This window comes from Stegostoma tigrinum, unplaced genomic scaffold (genome assembly GCF_030684315.1).
Source record: "Stegostoma tigrinum isolate sSteTig4 unplaced genomic scaffold, sSteTig4.hap1 scaffold_243, whole genome shotgun sequence".
Taxonomy (NCBI): Eukaryota; Metazoa; Chordata; class Chondrichthyes; order Orectolobiformes; family Stegostomatidae; genus Stegostoma; species Stegostoma tigrinum.
Window position 1 is genome coordinate 55144 of NW_026728176.1, and position 7357 is coordinate 62500.

The window sequence follows — 7357 nt, forward strand, 5'->3', positions numbered from 1 at the left end:
CCCTTTGTCAGCGACAGAAATTGCATGCTTTAGAAGTTTCACACCTTTACAAATGTTCCCCACCGAACCCTATTTGACACAGTTTAATTCTAATTGTATTCAGTCAGGAAGCTTAAGACAGTGTCTGCATACCGATGTGTGGGAAGACAAAGAGTTACAAAAGTTTTACACTGAATTCCTAGCTGGGCAGGAAGCTTCAGGGTAGTATCAGAGATAATGGGAACTGCAGATGCTGGAGATTCCAAGATAATAAAATGTGAGGCTGGATGAACACAGCAGGCCAAGCAGCATCTCAGGAGCACAAAAGCTGACGTTTCGGGCCTAGACCCTTCATCAGAGAGGGGGATGGGGGGAGGGAACTGGAATAAATAGGGAGAGAGGGGGAGGCGGACCGAAGATGGAGAGTAAAGAAGATAGGTGGAGAAGGTGTGGGTGGGGAGGTAGGGAGGGGATAGGTCAGTCCAGGGAAGACGGACAGGTCAAGGAGGTGGGATGAGGTTAGTAGGTAGCTGGGGGTGCGGCTTGGGGTGGGAGGAAGGGATGGGTGAGAGGAAGAACCGGTTAGGGAGGCAGAGACAGGTTGGACTGGTTTTGGGATGCAGTGGGTGGGGGGGAAGAGCTGGGCTGGTTGTGTGGTGCAGTGGGGGGAGGGGATGAACTGGGCTGGTTTAGGGATGCAGTGGGGGAAGGGGAGATTTTGAAACTGGTGAAGTCCACATTGATACCATATGGCTGCAGGGTTCCCAGGCGGAATATGAGTTGCTGTTCCTGCAACCTTCGGGTGGCATCATTGTGGCAGTGCAGGAGGCCCATGATGGACATGTCATCAAGAGAATGGGAGGGGGAGTGGAAATGGTTTGCGACTGGGAGGTGCAGTTGTTTGTTGCGAACTGAGCGGAGGTGTTCTGCAAAGCGGTCCCCAAGCCTCCGCTTGGTTTCCCCAATGTAGAGAAAGCCGCACCGGGTACAGTGGATGCAGTATACCACATTGGCAGATGTGCAGGTGAACCTCTGCTTAATGTGGAATGTCATCTTGGGGCCTGGGATGGGGGTGAGGGAGGAGGTGTGGGGACAAGTGTAGCATTTCCTGCGGTTGCAGGGGAAGGTGCCGGGTGTGGTGGGGTTGGAGGGCAGTGTGGAGCGAACAAGGGAGTCACGGAGAGAGTGGTCTCTCCGGAAAGCAGACAGGGGTGGGGATGGAAAAATGTCTTGGGTGGTGGGGTCGGATTGTAAATGGCGGAAGTGTCGGAGGATAATGCGTTGTATCCGGAGGTTGGTAGGGTGGTGTGTGAGAACGAGGGGGATCCTCTTGGGGCGGTTGTGGCGGGGGCGGGGTGTGAGGGATGTGTCGCGGGAAATGCGGGAGACGCGGTCAAGGGCGTTCTCAATCACCGTGGGGGGAAGGACCGCAACTTCCCCCCCACGGTGATTGAGAACGCCCTTGACCGCGTCTCCCGCATTTCCCGCGACACATCCCTCACACCCCGCCCCCGCCACAACCGCCCCAAGAGGATCCCCCTCGTTCTCACACACCACCCTACCAACCTCCGGATACAACGCATTATCCTCCGACACTTCCGCCATTTACAATCCGACCCCACCACCCAAGACATTTTTCCGTCCCCACCCCTGTCTGCTTTCCGGAGAGACCACTCTCTCCGTGACTCCCTTGTTCGCTCCACACTGCCCTCCAACCCCACCACACCCGGCACCTTCCCCTGCAACCGCAGGAAATGCTACACTTGTCCCCACACCTCCTCCCTCACCCCCATCCCAGGCCCCAAGATGACATTCCACATTAAGCAGAGGTTCACCTGCACATCTGCCAATGTGGTATACTGCATCCACTGTACCCGGTGCGGCTTTCTCTACATTGGGGAAACCAAGCGGAGGCTTGGGGACCGCTTTGCAGAACACCTCCGCTCAGTTCGCAACAAACAACTGCACCTCCCAGTCGCAAACCATTTCCACTCCCCCTCCCATTCTCTTGATGACATGTCCATCATGGGCCTCCTGCACTGCCACAATGATGCCACCCGAAGGTTGCAGGAACAGCAACTCATATTCCGCCTGGGAACCCTGCAGCCATATGGTATCAATGTGGACTTCACCAGTTTCAAAATCTCCCCTTCCCCCACTGCATCCCTAAACCAGCCCAGTTCATCCCCTCCCCCCACTGCACCACACAACCAGCCCAGCTCTTCCCCCCCACCCACTGCATCCCAAAACCAGTCCAACCTGTCTCTGCCTCCCTAACCGGTTCTTCCTCTCACCCATCCCTTCCTCCCACCCCAAGCCGCACCCCCAGCTACCTACTAACCTCATCCCACCTCCTTGACCTGTCCGTCTTCCCTGGACTGACCTATCCCCTCCCTACCTCCCCACCCACACCTTCTCCACCTATCTTCTTTACTCTCCATCTTCGGTCCGCCTCCCCCTCTCTCCCTATTTATTCCAGTTCCCTCCCCCCATCCCCCTCTCTGATGAAGGGTCTAGGCCCGAAACGTCAGCTTTTGTGCTCCTGAGATGCTGCTTGGCCTGCTGTGTTCATCCAGCCTCACATTTTATTAGCTTCAGGGTAGTGCCTGCATCCCTGTGCGTAGGCAGATAAAAGACTTTAATTTGTAGAAGTATAGAAATCAATGGGATGTTATACAATAACATCTCATTGTGAGAGTACCTCATGGTCAGAGGGTCAGTACCGTAGACGTGCAGTGTTGTCTGACTGCCAATCGGGTCAGGATTGAGGGCTCTTACAGGGACAGGACTGAGGTATTTGAAATAGGGCAATGACTGGTGTGGATCCTTTTTATTTTTTTAAAATTAGACGACACCAGAAAGATTATCAACCCGATGTGATTTGATTGGGCTGACAATCAGTTGATGACAGCAGAAAGGTCAGTGGCCTGATTACCGCGGCCGGGACTTGAGATTTCACTCTTGCCGACCTTCTCATTCTTCTCACTCAATTTCACGGAAGAGCTGTTTTGAGAGAGAGTAGGAACTTTCTGAAACTGATCGCGGGCCCTAGTCAATATGTATCTAACAGAGATGTGGTAAAGCAGAAACTTGTTTGATGTCCCGCCAGCTATTCAAGTCCTGGGAGACGTTTGTTGAGGGCTGATTAATATTATAATTATTCATAGTTTCGGGTGACACGATGGATGGGAAGATATTGTTCTGAATAGATTAGAAAATTAACATAGTCAGGGATTGACTCTGATGTAGACACAGGTTTGGACACTGTCAGCAACACGAGTTCAAACTGTGAAAAGGCAGTAATGCGTGGAAGGAACATTTTAATTTATAGTCTCCCTTTATTAGTGAAAAGTATGGCAAAATCATGAATGAATGAATGAAATGCGTAACAGGAAACAGAGGACCCTAGTGAGTGGTCAGTAAAGTTATGAATGAATGAGAGCGCGATCGTGGTCACATGGAGCGCTGTGGGTTCTTCGGTAAAGAGGATATTTCGTACAACAGTAAAGAGGCTTATGATATAATGTCACAGAAAAACCACACAAAAGGATATTTGAAGGCGATGGGCCCTGTATCACTAAAGACACACCAGCCAGCCTCCGGAAGCCTTGTTAAGTGCTAACCGATATGAGTAAACAGGGCAGACCACAGGATATTCAGGGGCAAAGGTTACAAGATTAACAAGTGACCACTTTTCTGAAGAAGGGTCTAGGCCCGAACCGTCAGCCTTCCTGCTGCTGGGCCTGCTGTGTTCATCCGGCTCAACACCTTGTTCTCTCAGACCACGTGAGCGAACGAGTTTGGCGTGTTTGAGTCTGACTGGTAAATATGTGATACACAACCATTTGATGTTACTGACTGCCTGGTGAATTGAAAACTGAAATAACTGCGGATGCTGCAAATCAGGAACAAAAACAAAGTTTCTGGAAAAGCCCAGCAGAACTGAGGGAGGTTCTGTGGAAGGGTCACCGAACCGGAACCGGTTAGCTCTGTTTTTCAACTGACAAATGCTGCCAGACCTGCTGAGCTTTTGCAGCAACTTTGTATTTTTTTTCTGATTTCCAACATCCGCAGTTTTTTTGGGTTTTTACTCAGTGTTTTAGGGTTTATTTACAGGGCGCTCTTCATTTATCGCGAGCTCTGTCTTTTAGGGTTTATTTGTGAAGGGCCCTGCCTTACAGATAGTTTACAGGTCGGCTCAGTATTCGGGTGCATGAAGAGGTGCGCTGTGTTTTCGGCTTTATTCAGCCGTGTCTTTTCCTCTCTCCTTCCTGGGGGATGTGTGTTAGAGTTCTTTTTAAAGGGGTCTGTGTGTTTGAGTGTACAATTGTAGGGGTCTCTGTGTTTTACAGTGTCCTGTATGTTTTTGACTTAATTTACAGGGTAGATCTGTGCTTTATGGCTTATTTGCAGGGGGCTCTGTGTTGCAGTGCTTATACACTGGCGGGGGGGAGTTCTCTGTTTTCGGGTTTATTTACAATGAGGCCTGTGTTTTAGGGTTATTTACAAAGAGCTCTGTGATTTAAGATTTACATAGAAAGGCTGTATTCTAAGGTTTATTTGCAGAAAGCAGTGTAGTTTAGGATTTATTTCCAGTGAGCTCTAGGCTTTAGCATTTATTTACAGGAGGATCTTCATTTCATGATTTTGTTACGGTTGGGTCTTTGTTTAAAAAAAACCCTGAAACAATGAGCTCCGTGTCTTATGGTCTAATTACAGTGCCATCTGTGTTTTTGAGTTTATTTGCAGAGCATTCTGTGTTTTGGGGTTTATTTCCAGGAGGCTCTCTGTTTTAGGGTTTGTTTGCAGGATCCTCTGTGTTTTAAGATTTAATTTACATGGGTGTTTTTACTGCTTATTTGCATGGGTACTCTCTGTTTGAGGCACTGGCTGAGTACTGACCTTCTGACAATGTGGTACTCATTCAGATCTGATTCTCCAGCAATGAGGTACTGTGTCAGAACTGATCCGCTGACAGTAAAGCACTGCCCCCTCAGTTCTGACCCTCTGACAGAGCTGCAATCGTTCAGGACTGAACTTCTAATCATGTTGTACTCCATCAACTCTGAACCCAATGCATTGAGGTACTGACTCAGTATTTACTGTGTGCAAGTAATATACTCACTCAGAACTAACCCTCTAGCAATGTGAGCCTGCCTCAGAACTTACCCTGTAACAATGAGGCACTGACCTCAGCACCAAATCTCTAATTACTTGGCTCTCCCCAGTTTTGAGGCACTCCTTCTGTACTGACCCATGAACAATGAGGCACACACTCAAGAATGATCCTTCATTGAGGTATCACCTTATAACAGAGCGACTGACATCTTTGGACTGTGTCTAATAATGAGGCACTGACTTGGTTCTGACCCTCTCACAATGAGGCATTCTCTCAAGTCTTACTGCATTAAAATGAGGCACGCTCTGACTGATCTGAAATGCCTCAGTATAAATCCTCTGACTAATCTGAAACACCACTTCTTAGACCCTCTAAATGGCAATCTTTTAATTCTGACACCATAACAGTGAGGGTCTGCCTTGGTGCTGACACTCTGTCAAAGAGACGCTGCCTCAGAACTGAGCTGCTGACAATTAGCCAGTGCCTTAGGTACTGATGAGTGAATAAAAAGGCCCTCTCTCAGCACTGACACTGAAGCAATGAGGTATTGTCACAGAACGAGCCCACAAAGGGCTCATAATTGAGGGAGTGCCTACTGATTGAAGGGTGCGGATTGAGGTGTTGCAGAACTGTCAGAGGGTCAGAACTGAGGTATTGCATCATTGTCAGATGGTCCATTCTGAGGCAGTGCCTCAGTGTCAGAATTGAGGGTATGCACATGTTTAACTCATCAGGAATGAGCTTTATGCAGCTCTATCAGAGGCTCAGCACTGACTGCCTGCCTCATTCTCATAGGATCAACACTGATATATTGAAGCACTGTTAGATCTTCAGTGCTGAGTGGGTCAGAACTGAGGGAGTGCATTGCTGTCAGAGGCAGTGCCTCATTATGCAGGTGTCAGAATTCAAGGCATGCCCCATGAATGGAGGGTCAGGACTGAGGTATTGCAGCTCTATTCAGAACCAGTGGCTCGTTGTCAAGCGGTCAATGCTGAGGCAGCGACTCAATTCTGTCTGGTCAGTTTTGAGGAAGTGCCCCATTATTAGAGGGCCAATACGAAGGGTAAGTCTCAATGTAATTGTGACAGAACTGAGACAGAGGCGCATGATCAGAGATGAGATTACCTACAGTGTGGAAACAGGCCCTTCAGCCCACTAAGTCCACACCGCCCGTCGAAGCATCCCAGCCAGACCCATCCCCCTCGAACCCACACACCCCTGAACACTACGGGCAATTTAGCATAGCCAATCCACCTAGCCTGCACATCTTTGGTCTGTGGGAGGAAACTGGAGCGCCCACGTAGGAGGAGGCCCACATAGATAGCGGGAACTGCCGATGCTGGGGAATCTGAGATAACAAAGTGTAGAGCTGGATGAACACAACAAGCCAAGCAGCATCATCCAGCTCGACACCTGTTATCTCAGATTCTTTTGCGTCCATTTTCTGATGAAAGATCTAGATCAAAAACGTCAGCTTTCCGACTCCTCTGATGCTGCTCGGCCTGCTGTGCTCATTCAGCTCGACCCCTTGTTATCATAGAGACAGCACATGTTGGGTGTCTTTGCTACATCATGTTTTCTCAGTGTCATAAGAACTTAGATGAATGGCTTCAACATACAAATAATTTTAATGTGAATAAATTTACATTTGGACTCTGATAAGAAAATAAGAAGGAACCTAGACTTGTTTGAAAATTAAATCGACTTACTTAATTCAGCCATATAATTGGCATAAAAATATAAGAAATTAATCCTGCTCACAATCTTGGAGATGTGTTTGTTTGGAATTAGGGTGTTGAAGGTGGAGATGTGGTCAATAAGTAGGAGCTTGATGTAGATGCCCATGTTATCTGGACGTTCCAGAGATATGTGTAAAGCCAAGGAGAGGGCATCTACCATGGATCTGCTGCATCAGCAGGTGAATTGCAGTGGATCAAGGGAATGTGGGAGGCTGGAGTTGATGTGACCCATGACCAACCTCTCAAAACACTTGATAGTCATAAATATGGATGGAAGAGCCGCTGGGCAGTCGTCATTGAGGCTTCTGGAAAAAATTGCTGACATTCAGTGCAAGGATCTTAAAGCATTAGCATGAACGTCAGAAAATTGGAGAAGCCTCGAGCATATGAGCACAGGTAGCTGAGGGTAGGGATGGCGGGTATTACAGAAATCAAAGAGGGCGAGAGAGTGAGTCAGAGATCATAGTGAGCAAATGATTAGCCTGGTAGGCAGTGGAAATACATGATTTTACATGGAACA

General features: G+C 48.5%; 1 protein-coding gene across 2 annotated transcripts in view; it reads left to right on the plus strand.

Moving 5' to 3' along the window:
* LOC132208000 (utrophin-like) overlaps nucleotides 1–7357 on the plus strand; it is a 173467-nt gene that overhangs the window by 55061 nt on the left and 111049 nt on the right. The gene's annotated exons all lie outside the window — the stretch shown is intronic.